The following is a 17,134-nucleotide window of genomic DNA, read 5'->3' as shown; positions in this document are numbered from 1 at the left end:
AATCTCATATGCAAATTAATCTTATGTGATGGTCAGTAGTGAATTTAGAGTTGTTGTGGCTCCAAGCTATAATATAAAATATAAATGAACCCTTCTCGCGCGCAGAGCGCGCGTATCATAATATGTAAGTCTTAATCCACAACTTGGTTAGTTTACAGTTTACGGTAAAAACAGGTCTGATGATGATAGTAGCAATGAGAAAGCATGATGTAACACAGATAAACAGACGCACAATTTATTTAATTTATATACATGAATAAATAATAAAATTAAATTTTTTTAAAGATAATAGCTTGTAATAAAATCAATAATGTTAATAAAATTGTCGAAATGCAAATGATGTTTTCACCTTACATCTACATTTTAAACCAACATTTATTTGATAACACATCCTTTTTTCCTTATTTCTATTCAGATTCTAATCCTAAATTCTCGATAAAAAAAAAATTATTCTTTTACAAGATCTACGTATATAAAAGAAATTGTAAAAAACGTATAAAAATACATATAAATTATAAATACCTAAAATTTTTAGCCATTAAAAATACCTAGCAGTGTGTAAATACTTGTAGATCTCACGCGTGTCATTGTCGCAGCTGGAAATAAATATTATCTAAGAGAGTGTATCGAAAGCTTAACAAGGCGCGTAAACCCGTGGACAAATCTTATCTGATGAAACATTGAGCGGGCTATATAACTCAACGCTAAAGTCAAAGTCGAAGTTAGATGAATATTGAAACTCAGTACAACGTACATTCAAACGAGATTAGACGCGGAACCCTTTACAGTATCAGAAGCTGCAGCTGCGAGTGGACTGAAAGTTGCCGGGTTGCGCATACCGTGGGTAATTGTAATAAGTACTTGATTAAGCTCAAACTTCCGGGATTATAAAGCGTCACGCCATTACTCATGGTTCCTCTACACAAATGCGTTTAGCAATCACGAAACACGATGCTGTTCGCGCCAAGAATACCACTATCCTCTTTGATCTTAGATCGGGGCAAATAATTTACAAACCAATAACTGTAAAGCGTACGTCGCGTAAAAGAGTCACGGTCGGTCTCGCTCCGCGTGTACTTGGCGCGAGACACTACCGTGTCTCTTGATTAGAGCGTGCATATACATATATACACACGCGCGGTTGCCGCTTCCTATCGCACTTTCGCCGTATTGTGCTATAACGGTGTATATCTGATCCAACAGTGATATACTAAGATCTGCAATACGACAAATTGGTTTTAATTGTTGACAATTATTTCAATAAAGTTTTGCACTTTACTTTACAAGTAAATATGTATTTAGAAATGTATGCACTATAATAAGTAAACAAACTAATAATTAACTGTCCGTATTTGTATAATCTGGACGACACGCATGTTTATAAACGACGTTAATGCACTTTTTACTGAGAGAGATACGACATCCGATTAACAAAATGCTAATTAACATCTTGCAATTATATAATACTCGTTTATAAACATTAACTTGTGTAATGTCATCGATATATCTGTCTCTCAATATTAGTTTAATGTAATGTACACAGAAAGTATATTCATAATTTATATTTTCAATTATTTTCCGGTTGACCCATATATATATGATAGCAAAATGATTTATTTGCTTTCAGCAATCAAACATTGTTATTAATTAATATTATTAAGAATAAAAGATTAATTGGAAACAGTAATAAACCTGTTTTGTCATTTTTTTTATTTTCAGGGAAATGCAGTGTCTGGAATTAATGTACTCCAGTGACGTTCATGTGGTAGTTAATATATACCTGTATGATGTGCATCCCAGCGCGGGTTTCATTCAATTTATATGAATCGCTCGACTTGCCATTAACCGAGCTTTCGATGATCGCGGAGATTGTCATTATCATAATCCCACAGGAGTAGCAGAATGGGATAAAAAAGAACGGGCGGATTTCCGAGGGGGTGGCATCGGAAAGCCCAACGGAACGGCCGTGCAACGGACAAGAAGGCCGGGATAGAGCGCGTCCGATAAAATTTTCCATTGTATGTCGGGGAAAATGGGACTTTGGCGCGGGTAGAAATTGAAATTGTTACGAGGTACATGTGAAAATTGCGGAAATCGCACAGCGAGACTCGGGGTATAACGAAAGCGTGACGGGATCAAAAAGGTCGGTATACCTTAAAAACGCTCTTACTATATATACCTGCGAAATTAATTCACTTGCTTTACGGTGAAATTAATGTATGACTGTGATAAAACGGGAATTTTTCAGTTCGCGCTGTTGTTTTCGTTGCGGAAAATACAAAAACATGAGAAAGTTTATAAAGCGCGATATATAAATTTTATATCAGTTTTTATGAAATATCCAAAATATTATTAATATCGAACTACGCTAATAAATTATGTAGCGAAGATAAATAACGTGTAACATTTAACGATATTATCGATTTACAGAAAACTTTTAAAATAACTTTTAATATCTATATATTATTTAAAGTATATGTATAAATAAGAAATTAAAATTTAAGTTTCCTTTATCTCACTATATATATATATATATATATATATATATATATATGTATATATATTAAATTAAATGAATTTAAATATGTAGTATCAAAAGCCTTAGAAATAAATTGTTTTTTACATTTTATTTTAAAAAATTTAATAATTTTGGTGAATTTGGTGATTTAATTAATTAACTTAAATTCTTAAATACCATATATTACGACTGTGTGTGTGTGTGTGTGTGTGTGTGTGTGTGTGTGTGTGTGTGTGTGTGTGTGCGCGCGCGCGCGTGTACCTACAGATTACGTCATTCGTATCCCATTACCATATTACCTAGACAAACTTTTACGTTCCGAGGAGTTGTTTCGCCAATAAAGCATTCCCTCTCAACTTTCGATGAACACCGGGAAATGAAAGCTATCGAACTCGGCTTTCGATACGCAAAGGCTACCCGTCTCACTGCTACCTTGCGCGAATTCAATAAGGTTCCGCATTCTCCGCACTCCGTGGCAACAATAACTTCTTGTTATAGTCATGGTGGCGCGCGGGTTAAGCAAACACCGGTCACGAGAACAATACGAGCACACTGCCCACTCGCCGGATGATTTTCCAAACTTCCCTCCAGTCGCGGCACGTAATCCGAGTTGTTTGATCTGTAGCTTTGAACTCGGCGGAAAACACCACTAGTAAAATTTTCCACTTCGCCTTTAAATTTAGCCACGTCCGCCTTTATTCCTGATTTTATCTTTGTACCGTCTGCTGTCTACACAATGCGCAGCTCCGACAACTTTTCCACGATTAAAATTCACAGCAAATAAATATAAAACGAAACTTTTTCAATACGCAAATTATCGCATGCAAATTATGAATTTTAAATGAAAGGATAATAAGAATGTGAAATATGCAGGATGCGCTATATTATGTATGTAAAATTTAAAACTCAGAGAAGAAATAGAATTTTATAACTATAACGTAAAGTGAGATATATCGTACAATGCATATAGAAGCTATATAAAATCCATTATACCCTTATAATTACAAAATATTTATTCCTTTAAGATATATACTGTCTTGAAGCAAAAGGCAAAATTATAAACGCATATTTATAATCTCGTTAGAAACGTACCGTATCACGTAGTAGACTTCACGCTCTCGCGTATGTAGCTATATGTCATATCACAAAAAATATGTTTCAATGTGTTTTCTACTCTTTATAAAAATTATTAAGCGAAAAACAAAAATTCCTTTTCACGTTAATGTGAACTAATGGCTGTGCGCGATGAAAAGAGAACGCGGTAATGCCGTTAATGTCAAAGCGCACGCTGCGCTTTACTCACGATCCACGCCGTATTTCACCGCGCTAAGCCGCGTCGAATCTTGCCCGGCACTGAAGCAATATTTATTTGCCGTTACGATAGCGAAAAGCGGAGCAAATGCCTGTACAAAGTGTCCCCCGCCGCGCCGTTACGATACTCCACCATAGTTTTCTAACCAGTTCTTATACCGAGTCGCGCGCACTTGGCTCGGAAACTGCGCTGGCGATATTTCGAAATGGATGGTATCGTCGATTTCGGTATCGAGTGCATTGCCGAAGGGTCCGTTCTTTTCTAGCCGTTTTATTCCGTTGCTCGCTTCGTCGCAATTCGTCGCGGTATATACGCTCGATCGGCTCGCAGCAATATGAGTGCGCGCCATTCCCCTCCCTTTTACCTGCGATCGGAGAAGCTGGATTTTGCCGTTCAGATAAATCGACAACTCGCGAACGACGACGTCGACGGCAATTGCGCGAGCTAAATCGAGGTCGAAGAAATGATATTTATTTTTATCATCGTCTGTCCTGCAATCTGCGATGAGGCAAAATAAAATATATCATGTATAATTTAGATTGCAATTGTGAACAGATTGATACATGCCTGGGTGAATTTATTTTTTGAGAGAAAATTTACTTTTTAAGCTATAAAACGATTTTAATACAATCCATTCGACATCTATAATTTATCAATTATATTTGCTAAATATCTGAGAACATTTTTTTATTCATTTCTCGAGAGAATATAAAAGAACTAGCAAATTAACATACATATTATTAAAATATTCAAGCGACTTTCTGTTCTTAAAAAAGAGATAATGTCAATTTTCTGGAACGTTTTTTAATATTTTTTTCAGTTTTGTTTTTTAGAATTTTATATTAACATTTAATAGGCCTAAAATTTTAATCTTCAAACGAGAAAGAAATGAAATAAATGTAATTTATTTCTTTATATCAATATAATATCTATACATTTTAGTATTTGCAACAAGTAATATTAACAATATAAAAAAAATTATTGTATCCACTTAATTAAATTCTAGATTCAAAATTGTTTGGCTAATTTTGAATATTAGCTTTCTAATATTAAAATTTGAATATATTTATAAGTCTATTATAGTAATTAAAAAATTGGGATATATATATAAAATCTACGCCTTGTACGCGGTAACTATATCTTAAATAAAATAGAGACAATTTCCGAGGAACAATATATTGTGTAACGTTAAAAACAGTTAAGGAATTCAACAAGTATCAAAAATAAGTCCCCAGACTCTTCTCTCTATCTCTTCTTTCCTTTTTCGCCAAATGTTATGCTGGAAGATCAAGACATCACCTTGCGTAGGACCATCATGCGAGATCGAATTTGCACGCGCGCGTGTTTCGTAAAGCGAAAGTCAAGCTTCCACCTGGCGTGGACGGCTACACGGTCGATTGCGATAACGATATGGCGAGGCAGCGCCGATTACAATCCCGTAGCCCCCATATGCCTCCTTTGGGATGTGGTACGAGCGTATTCTATTAACATGCGGCGGTTTACACGGTCGCGTATTCCTCGTAAATAGAAATGAGCAAACAGATTCCACGCGCGGCGACGCAGCGCCATCGGGGGCCCTTTGCCGCGCTCCCGTTCGCCAATTTCATCAGCGTCCGCTCGCATAACTGAAAACCGTGAAAAATGAGAACGCTGGGGGAGAGGAAGGGGGGAAGGGGAGAAACAGGCGGGAGCACAAAGACCTCCGGCATTTTCCGGAAAAATGTTCGCGCGCGGCGCTGTGATACGCAGGCGGTGCAATTCATCACTCTCAGAACGCCGCGACATTAATAAGCGTTTCGGGTCAGACAATGAGCGGTGGAGTAATTCTGACGAGCAACTCGCGCGCGTAGCTATTCGTCTCGGAAGGATTTGTCGCCAGCGGGTGGAAGAGCTCTCCTCTCGAGTAAAATGGAATTAACGTTGTTACATAGATCTTTAAATTCCAGTGAAAGATGCGCGAAATGGATTTCATATCTCGCGATGTCGATACAACTGTTTGATTCAATAAATATGTTATTTTACTATGCGTAATAATAAAGGAATATATGTGTTATAATTGAAACATTATAATATGTTCGTAATGTATATATTACAGGATTTATCACGTATTGTGTTACTGTTTAAAATACACTATAATTATATTAAGAATTTTGTAATATTAACAATTAAATATCGTGACATTATAAAAATTAATTATTAGAATTTTTTTTCCAAATAATCATAAACAGTAATGGGTAATTGTTATGTACATTTTATACCAATAAATAAACAAAACGCGTGATAAAAAATGTCTTATCATGAATACTTTACCGAAGGTTCAAAGCTATGTCGAGTTTTTAAATAATGTATTGTGTCTTGTCATATATACGTAACTGAAATAATTCTTTACCGCGGTCCATTGTGACCGTGAGATTTATTACGGACCTCCACTCATCCTATAAATTACAGTATAGTATATGTGTTAAAATCGTGCGTGCTTCCATTTTGCGAACGAAGATAATTTAAATGCGCGTGACTGAGAAGATGAACCGTCGAGGTAAATAATACAGCACGTATATATGTCGAGAAGACGCGGGGGATGGGTGCATGTGAAACACTGAGGTCTTAGATGTCTGCTCGAGCAACCTGTACAATTCGAATAGAAGGGAAGTACAATGGCGGAGATACTGCAAATGCGAGAATTCGAGCGGCATCCGAGGAAAGTTCGTAGACCACTCGTTTCCTCTTTGGCGGAAAGAACTCGAAAGATCGGAGAAATTGCTGAGTTACTACTGCATCAGGCTTTAGCATAAAGTGGAATATGGTGGTACTGCAGTGTTACGGAACTTTAGTGGCCGTATAATCCCGCGTCGGTGCACGCGTGATTCTCAACCGTCGACTTTAATCGCAATTATATTGAAAGTTCGATTCCAGTTTAACTTACCCTTATGTCTGCCGCGCGGTTAAGAAACATATTCTCTAAAATAAGATGAGAAATGGAAGGAATGTCAAAAATACATAACGTAATGCCACACACTACATATGCTGACTAAGTATTTATTGCATATTTATTTGTGTATCTGTATCAAGAATTGCTTGTATTAAAAAATAAAAAGAAGGTTAATATATATATAATTAAGGCTCTTTTCTATTCGTTCAAATTGTATGCTATAAAATATGCCACTTCAACACGAGAGCACTTCTGAGCAGAATAAACATTCCAGCAGTTCCAGTTCAGCAATCAATCTAGTATAACAGAGAATCTCACCTATATCATATACGTATTCAAAAGCGAGCTTAAACTTTACGAAGCCCATTAGCGAGTAACTAGGGGATGTTCTATCGAGCGAAGTCAGCGGTTAAATTCGCGAACGTCCAAATCTCACGAGGCCGTTCAACCTCACGGCACGGTAGTGCCGTCTTTAAGGGCACCAATTCTGAAGCGTCTACGTGTATACGTGCGTGCGCTTCGAAGGGAGTATGGTATCATCAAGAGTCGAGAGAGGCGAGTAATCGAAAGAGTTGGTCCTAGCGAGTGGAGGTCTGCATCGTCTCCTCGTAGTGCGACACTTGACCCATGGCCAACGTATGGATATAGCAAAGGTCAGAAGACTGAGAAATCGCACGCATTGAAATTTGACGCTCTGGGAATTTAATGCAGTGGGAATTAGGCTATATTAAGTGTGAACAATGCCGTAATTTTGGTACATTTGTTCTATCCTGGCACGATAACGTTCATTGCGCAGTAAACGACTTAGAATATTAAGGCAATAATATAGTGGCGCGCCAATAATTCCGCGGGTGCGACTAAAAATAATATTAAATAAATGTCATCCTTTTATAGCGCTAAAACTTTTTCGACTAGTATTAAATACATCAAAATATTGCAATTTATTAAGACGTCTTATGTACTTAAAGAGTTCATTAAATAAATAGTAAAAATACGACAAGCGTTTTGTCGAGACTTTCTTATTTCTAGATTTTTTAAATCTTGATATAAAAATCAAATCATCTCTTTCAACTCAAAAATCCCCATTCATAGATTTTAACATTAGATTTTTTTAAAGACTGCCTTCTAATCACTTATCTGTAATTTAATTACATTACACTTTAATTATATTAATTTTGATTCAGATTTCTTCATCTTACAATTAGTTTTACAGCAGTTTTAATGTATTTGAGTAGTGACCATCAAGTAAGAGCCTGGCCATTAATCGACTGTGTGCTGATTGGTGTTGACAAACCATGGCAGAAGTAATCCAAAATATAAAAACAAAAGCGTCAAAACAAACCCGGTCTATATTTGTTATGATTTATCATACAAAACATGTCATGTGTCTCTAACTGGTACATAAATTCTACATAGAGTGCATTATTTTTAAATACAGTTACCATTATATTTGTCAAATTGGCCAGATTCTTACTTGAGGGTGCTTGAGGGTCTCCATATTTAAACTTTTTAACATATTCAATTGATTCTCGTTACACCTGTAGTATAATATATGTATTAGTTCGTTTTCACACACCTTTTCTCCAAACTTTTTTCAAAACCAACTTCACAATGCTTCTCTAATATAAATTTATGATGAAAAACTATTGTGCGTACCGAAAATAAATTTCAAGGATAAGCGATATGACAGGACGAAGTATAAGAAGCTTATACTATCAAATGAAGATGACGAAGGTGGACTGCCAAAAGCTGTGTGATATGGGATGATGACAAGTCAAAAGAGAAGGGTGTGTCAAAGGTGCGTTCTCGCGGTTAAAGGAGGAACGGTCGGGTTGAAAGGTTGCTCTGGGACATCGTAGGATATCACGGATGAAACTAGGCGCGAGCAGGTTCGAGGAAATTGCCACTCAGAAAGTTATACGTAACCGCGCGAGGGGATTACAAAACTTATTGTATGGGAAGAAAACGAGGCGGCGAACAGAGTCGCGATTCTGTATTCTTACGACCGGCAACGCGATCCTCATACGAAAATAGCGTCCAATATCGTTCGCCATTTTGGGTAGCTTAAAGTAGATTGGAGGGAGGACGGTATGAAATAGCGATGATAGAAATTTTGACTGCCGCAAATTAATCCGTGTGGTTTCTTATATAGCAACTGTTAAACTACGTAATATAATTGACGTAGCAATTTATTTATTAAAATATGTATAATTTTATACGTAGGAGAATTTTGAAATTAATCTCAATATACTCGAGAAAGAGTGCGCGCGGAAAATTGAAGAAATCCGAGTTGCGTGAAGATCGGGTTGATCTGAAGAGATCGAGATTGCGTTGCGGAAGAATTGAAAAAGGAATCAAGAGCGTCATTGTTCCGGAAAATTGCCACTCAGAAAGTTACGCAACTGAGAAAATTACAAAACTTATTGCGTGGAGGGGAAACAAGTCATCGAGCGACACCGCAATGCAACATCTTCACCCCTCCAACTTCTTGAAATTCCATGCCTTGCGTGCTATTTTGAAGCGGAACATAAGTAAGATATCTCGTATCTGCAATATCATAATTCTCCCAGCAGAGATGCAATGTGCAAATTACACGCGGAACGACTGACTGCGCACCGTCGTCGTCTCTTTCAGTTCAGTACAGTAACCGGCGAGCGTCCCCCGAACTAGGGAAGTAATTTCGCATAAATTACACTTGTAAAGAAACTCGATTATAACAGATACGTCGGATCGCTTTATTTAACATTCGGTTAAAAAAAAAAGAAAAGAAACGTGTGTTTTTGTGCTTTCCTCTTTTTCTTGTAGCTTCGCATCATATATTTATACATAACAGGATTATAACAAGATTGTTTTATTGTGTCAAGAAACGTTACGTAAGATTATAACAATACACATATATATATGCAAATAAGAATTTGTATTGTGCATAAGAAATCTAGGAATAAAAATTTTGCCTCTTTACACTATTGATTCTCTTCATTGCATAATTCATCAATTTTTTAATTTTTTTTTACAACCCTGCAACGCTGACTTTTATTCGCGCGCGAGTAATATTCGCATTGCTATATACTATATACACAGGTTGTTTATAGAGAGAGAATTGTAAAGGCGGTCTATTCCGTAGGAATTGCCACTCTCGGCGAGATAACGCAACTACCAAAACTTTCGTCGGAAAAAAACGTATCATTCGGCACGGTTGTACGTTTCTGAGGCTCGGAAGTGGAGTTCCGGGGGCGGAGTCGCGTGTCGCAAGTTTCCGGCCGCGCGCTGCTTGTAAGAAGAATCGACGCCCGGCGCTTCTCCTCGTCCTCCCATACGCGAAAGTTCGAGCAGCTTTGGGCTACTCTTATACGATGAAGGATGAGGACAGCCGACAGACACGGTCATTTGTTATTTATACCGATCATTACACTTCGACGTGACTGAAATGCCCGACGAGTCGCGAGTCCTGAGACGGACCTGCGACGATGACAATGACGCTTTATCATTCCGCGCCATGATTTCTTCGCGCGCCGAGATTCGTTGACGTTTCGTTTTCGATTATCGCGGATACCAGTTTGAGGATGAATAACTTGGACGCAAGTCATTGGAGAATCAACGGATATCCATCGTTGATTCTCTTACGTTTCGACGATGGATGTTCTCGCTGGGAATTCTTCTGAAATGTGCGAGCTCGCAATACTCGATATATAAAACAACATATGTAGATATATTATTATCAAAAGATACGAATAATATCCAGATATAAAAATGTTTTAACATAATATGTAACATTTTAAACTCTGACATGTATGTATACATGTACTTTATATAGATAGAAATACACATGTATATATACGTCTAGAATATCATGCAAAGTGATTTGGAAGTTGCTTCAAAGTTTGGGAACTTCATGATGCAATTTTCGTAATAATTACTCGTAATTACCCGCTAGTTAAGGGACGACGATGGCGCGGAGGAGCGCCGCACCTCGTCTTCGCAGCGTGGAGAGTATGTGAATAATAAAAAGCTCCTGGAAAACATGCCGCGCACCGCATCGATCGGGATAAACTCCAAACGTGAGAATATTGACGCGAAAAGGGAGTGTGAGAGGTCAGCGGGTATATTCCAGGCCTGTGAAGTTACTGTGGCAAGCATTCTTCTCGTACTGATCTTTTTTTCCCTTTTCTTCGCACGACTTCATCCCGAAGAGAGAAATAAAGAGAGGGAGGAGAGAGAGAGAGAGAGAGAGAGAGAGAGAGAGAGTTGGCGCTGGGCGCGAGAAGCCCCGTTAAAGCCTTCGCTTTAAAGCTTTGCAACTTGGGCGGAAAGTTCGCGTTCGAACTATCGGGAAAACCTCGCGCCGCAGTATAAGCCCGACCTTACTGATATTATTGCCCTACAGCCGTGCCTCGCACCTCGCGATGTCCTCGTTTCGCCTCCGCACTGTCCTTCTCGGTTTGCTTTTTGCTTACTTTTCAGTCACGGGGTATGCACACGTATAGCTACGGAAAAACAGTCGTGAGTTAATTGCCTCGCAAAAATCGCCTTGTCACAGCACCGGCATTATATCTGGCCGTATCTTTCTTTGTAATTATATAGCATTCGACTTCGTGACAAGGAATTAATAAGCGTTATTTTGAAATAATTTCCAGTTTCAACTCTATTACATGATTTTCAGTACATTGAATGCATAACCATTCGTGTCCAGATGATATAACCGTGGAGTATGTCTCTTTTTCGATTACTATTTATGAAATAATTTACTTATTTCAAGATCTAGTATGTATTATATTTCTTTATTACGCAATACATATTGAAATATCTCGTTAAATATACAAACATCTCTTTAAAGTAAGATTCTTGAGAGTAATAGTCCGTGAATGAAAACAAGTATCTCAGTCTGAAGCAATCCTTTCAAATTATTTGATGTTTGTACTTTGCATAGAGATCGAGATTGTGTCTGTATCTCGAGTGCCTATCTTTCGTTGCACAGATACATTTCTTAATTAAGAATTTTAAAAATATATAATATAACAACAAAAATAATATTTTAAAAACAACTATGTGTAATAAAATAAGCGGAAAATTATTATAATTTACACAAAAACGTTTTATGAGATGTGCATATTTATCGACTAACCTATTACGTCCAGTAAATATTTCATATAATTTATAATACATTATATTTTTACAATAATATTTTAAATATTTGATAAACGACAATGAGAAACAAAAATCAATATTGCAACTAAATAGTTTTACACAAAAACACAAATATCAGATATAAGATTTGTGCTTCGTATTTATATTAGTATACTATTGATTTTGAAACAATCCTATACAATTTCAATTAATCAAAATACAGTATGATTTAGATGCAGCGTTTCAACGAAGGAGAATCTATACCGGTATTATTATAGAGCATATCTATCGGCAAACGTTATTTCCTTCATCAGTAAGCGCAACGGCAGCGTTCTCCGTGCATCAACATGTACGCGAAATGAAATCCTATTGTCATACACCCGCGGGTATTGTTGAACATGCGAAGAAACGATCGACACCAAGCGGCGACAGCGAGGCAATTGTGTTATACTAACGCGCTAAGCATAATCGAGTGAAATTCTACATTGAGGCACCATTTCGCTTCTGTTTCGGAAGTTAATATTGAAGCGAAATGCAAAATCACGAATATAAATTTTAATTCGAAGATAAAGAAGATTAAGAACTATCCTGTAAGGACCGCTTATTCAGCAACGTAACAGCTGCGACGACGTCACTAAACGCGGGGTGAAATTTCTTTTATCGATTTGCGGGTGGAATTAAATTTTACGACTCGATTTGGTATATACATTGAAAAAAACAATTTATTATTTGCAAGCAAATAGTTCTTTGAATTTAGTTTCCTTAATTCAAAGAAGTATTAAATAGAGAAAAAATATTTTAAACTCAGAAAAATGTTTTCTTAAACCTACCCAATACTTCTTTGAATTAAGAAAACTAAATTCAAAGAAATCTATTTTCTTGCAAATAGTACATCTTTTTCAGTGTATAATAAACGCTATAGGTACAAGCGCAACAATGCGCATTGCTTATGTCGATACGTTACTCGATTCCAGCAAGAGACTCGTTTTCAACAGCACCCCAGACACATTTTCCTAACAATGCGCGACCAACGCGTTCTCGGCCTACGAGCGACAAAAATCGTTTCGGTGCGTGAACTCTGTAACTTTTCCTATGTCGAATCATATTCCAACTTCGTGCTCTGCACTAAAAATCTCGCTGCAGAGAATTGAACGAATTATTATAAGGTTACATATGTGATTTACTGTAATAAAGCTGTTTCCTGTGGAACTAATTTATAATCGTATTATAACCGTTTATCATTATAATAACTTACTTTTTAAAGAATATGGGATAAATCATATTTAACTGATCTGATTACAAAAATGGAAATAATTTGAGTGATTACATAAAAAGTAAGTCGAAAAAGAAGATAGCATTATATAGCGTAATCAAATTTTCAAAGATCAGGAATTATTTTGCTATTGCGAGATAATAATATCGAAAAAAAGGTGAAAAAGTAAAATAATAAAATAGTGACGAGAATCCAAACAAGATTCGATCGCAGCGTCAATCCCGTTGACTGGCACGGTCGGTATAAACTGGTCCGCACGACCGTGACTGACATTGCGATTGAACAGAGTTTTCGGATTATTTACGATTCATTAACGGCCCGCGGCTACCGTAGATTTCCGATTGTATGTACATATCCTTCAGACTTACAACGAGAACTCGCGATTCCGTGAGAAATCGGCCGCCACCACACGAAAAACGATTCGCACGGAACGTGCCGAACTATCCGCCCGCAGTTGCGCTCCGTGCCAAGATATTTAATGCAAGCACATCGATTCACCGAATCCCTTCACATTTTTCTCGCTCGACCGGAACATCCGACTGAGGTACCCCGAAAGGTTGCGGTGAAAATTCTATGAGCGATGACGACCATGCGGGGATAATAATCTCCGATCCGAGGACCGGAAATACCGGAGGACCCTCTCTGTGCCACCGGACCAACGCACCGGCCGGCGTAACTATCCAAGTTACGAGCTATACGCGACGATCGTAGATCTGAGGATAAACTAGTAGAACGAAACTGCAATCGCACGAACGCCACATGGAAACCACATTGAACATTCATTGATTAATCGATTGGAGAACACGTTTTAGACCGTATTGAACTTAACACATAAAATTTGTGTGTGAAATAGATTTTCGCGCGAAGTGGATTCTCTCATCTCTGTGATCGACTTTGAGCACTCTCAAAGTGCTATGCACGACGCAGCAAAAGTTTCGTGGACAATCTCTCTACAACTATTAGATATTTCCAATTTCACTGTGCCTTATTCCTATTTTGCGTAGCAGAAAAAAATTGAAGTTTTTAAACAATTCTAAAATCCAGTGCATAAAAATTTGTTCATATACGCAATAAAATTTAAAATATTTACTTTCAATAATATTTCTTATTTCTAAATCGCGCTTCGAAACGTGAAAAGTTGTTGACAATTTAAAAATCGCTTTCATAAAAACTCGTTCCAGATATATGAGAGAGGAGAGCAAAAGTAAAATCAAATAAGATATCACGATTGAGAAGGCGTTACGTCATTGGCTGAAAACGTCTTACGCGAATGAGGTCATTTCTCGTATAGCAGATCCAACTTGATACATCGAGCGAGGAGTGACACTCGCGTTTCTTGATTAGCCGCATAATCTTTTCGTCTGCCCCTGATAATATCAGGCCGTCCCGAGGCGAGGGGAGAGCTTCCCGGTAGAATGAGAAATGTTCTTGGACCGCGTTACCAAACGATTCCGCGGGAACGAGCTCTTCCTGATACCTCGATCCCGCGTTCCCCATATCCGAGGCTCGTTCATCGTGAAGCGCGGCTCATGAATTCCTGCGAATGCCGGTTCTTATCGCCGGGACACGTCGTTGCGCATGAAAGGCGCGCGCCTTTCGGAAGAAGAATGATCGTCGTTTGCGCAAAGACCGTGTGAATTGCGCCATTACATTTTGCGAAGCTTCTTCTCCTGACGCGCTTCTTCATATTAACTTCTTTCTCATGATGCGGCATTCCTAGGGCCGATCATTTCTCATTGTGGATATATACGTTGTAAATAGGGCTCGCGTAAATGCCGCGCAGCTATTAAGAAGTATATCTCGAGGAAAGTTTTAATACTGCAGATAACGATCAAACTGATATAAGTAATTAAATATATTAAATTATTACTATATAATAACAGTTTCTCATAATGCATTTCAATGAGTTTTCTTATAATCCTATATTCATACTAGCTATTTATGGCTTGACTGAGATTAATATGGCAAATCACATTTTCTAATAGCTCTCTCAAGAATCACAGACATCCGCCTTAGCGGATTTACAAAAGAGATTTACAAGAAATATTCTGATATATCTTCTTTTTATTGCTGGTCAAGGGAATAAACTATCAACGTTTTTGCTGCTGCGTACGTGATCGAAATATATCGTCTAGCATTCGGTATATTCAAGATATATACTCGCAGCTGCCAATCTAACACGGAACGTATTTTGTACGTGAATTCTAAAATAGATGTTCTTCATCGTTAACTTTAAATAAAAAATCCACAGTTCAAAAATCGGACAAAAATACATCGCGTGTACGGTAAGTAAAGAAGAAATAATTTCTCATATATTTGTCAATTTCATTTCAATATAAAAAATTATCTCGATTATATTTCATATTATCTAGATTGATTGCACATTAATATCTATATAAACGCATATTTAAACAAAAGTTTCAATAATTTAACATAATGTTTTAAAAATTAAATAATTAAAACTTTCGATAACAATAAAAATTAAATCTGGCCATGAGAGTCAACGCGGTTATTTGTGCGTGATAAATCAAAATTTATATTTATTAATTCTTCTTACATCTTTTTTTGTCCGAACGTTTCGGCTCCGCATTGAACCATTATCAGGCATAACAAATACAATTTAATAATTCTCACGGTCTCCGTTACGCTGTGGATGAGCGCTTCAGGACTGGAAAGTCGGAAAGCCGATCTGCTCGTAACGTGCTGACATATGATTGGAATGTGATGTCAAGTGTCACAGTCAAGTGATCAGGAGAACGCAAGTATATGAGACTTGATATCGTGGTAATTTTTAAATCCATTGTTCAGCAATGCGACTAATAAAACGTGCTTATGTGTCGTCTTAGTCGCATTGCTGAATAGTGGATCAAGAGACACGGTAGTGTCTCGCGCCAAGTATATACGCAAAGCGAGACCGCACCGTGACTCTATTACGCGACGCAACGAGTAAAAATGACCACGATATCAATTTTTATACTGCTCGTAACGTGTTGACGTATAGTTGGAATGTGATGTCATAGTGTGATGTCAAGTTATCAGGAGAACGCAAGTATGAAAATTGATATCGTAGTCATTTGATCATTTTGACTATATATGACATCGCATTCCATACGTCAACACGTTACGAGCGAATCGGCTTTCCGATTTTCCAGTCCCAAAGCACTCATCCACAGCGTAACGAAGACCGTGAAAATTATTAAATTGTTATGCCAAATTATTAATTTGTTATGCCGCTGATAATGGCTCAATGCGCAGCCGAAACGTTCGGACACAGATATAAAAAGAATTAATAAATAAATTTTGATTTAACACGCACAAATAACCGCGTTGACTCTCATGGCCAAATTTAATTTTCATTGATAATTTTTAAAATATTTATTTTAAATCTCTTGAAAACATATATTAAATTATTATTTTATTTTGGCATATATTTTTCTGTAATTGAAAAATTTACATAAGTATATAAGTTATATACTTATATACTTAAGTATACTTGTATATTAAATATAACGAAAATTACCGCTAAAAGATTTTTGGAACATAAGATCCAAACAAAATAAAATATTAACCAAGAATACGACTTAAGATACGCAACAAAACTTGGCAAACTTCCTATGACGTCATTACACCTTAAGACGGGTGAAACTCGGAGATGGATCTTCTCGCCTAGAAAGACGAGAAACTTCACACTTCCATCGTCCTCTTATTGTCTTTCAATCACAAGCGACACGCTTCTGTCCACTGGACCTAATTCTCTCAGTTATTTTACTCCGCTATTTCTTTAAGACTGAGAATAAAATAATATTTTCCTTTTTAACAGAATGGCTTTTTTGTCTTAAAAGCAAAATTTTGATAAATTCAAAGCTCATACGGTCTTAAATTTGTATAGTTTTCAATCCGTTTATATTAATCGTTATTGTAATGAGAGATATCAAAACAAAGACGATGGGAATACTTTACACTTAATATTAAGAAATC

The 17,134-nt window shown here is 37.0% G+C and overlaps 1 protein-coding gene across 7 annotated transcripts in view; it reads right to left on the bottom strand.

Annotated features, from left to right (window-relative positions):
- LOC143904441 (protein amalgam) overlaps window positions 1-17,134 on the bottom strand; it is a 311,418-nt gene that overhangs the window by 131,132 nt on the left and 163,152 nt on the right. The gene's annotated exons all lie outside the window — the stretch shown is intronic.

This window comes from Temnothorax americanus, unplaced genomic scaffold, assembly GCF_048541705.1.
Source record: "Temnothorax americanus isolate GAGA-0224 unplaced genomic scaffold, ASM4854170v1 Scaffold52, whole genome shotgun sequence".
In the NCBI taxonomy this organism is placed as follows: domain Eukaryota; kingdom Metazoa; phylum Arthropoda; class Insecta; order Hymenoptera; family Formicidae; genus Temnothorax; species Temnothorax americanus.
The sequence above is the reverse complement of the archived record's forward strand: the minus strand, read 5'-3'. Positions and strand labels throughout refer to the sequence as shown.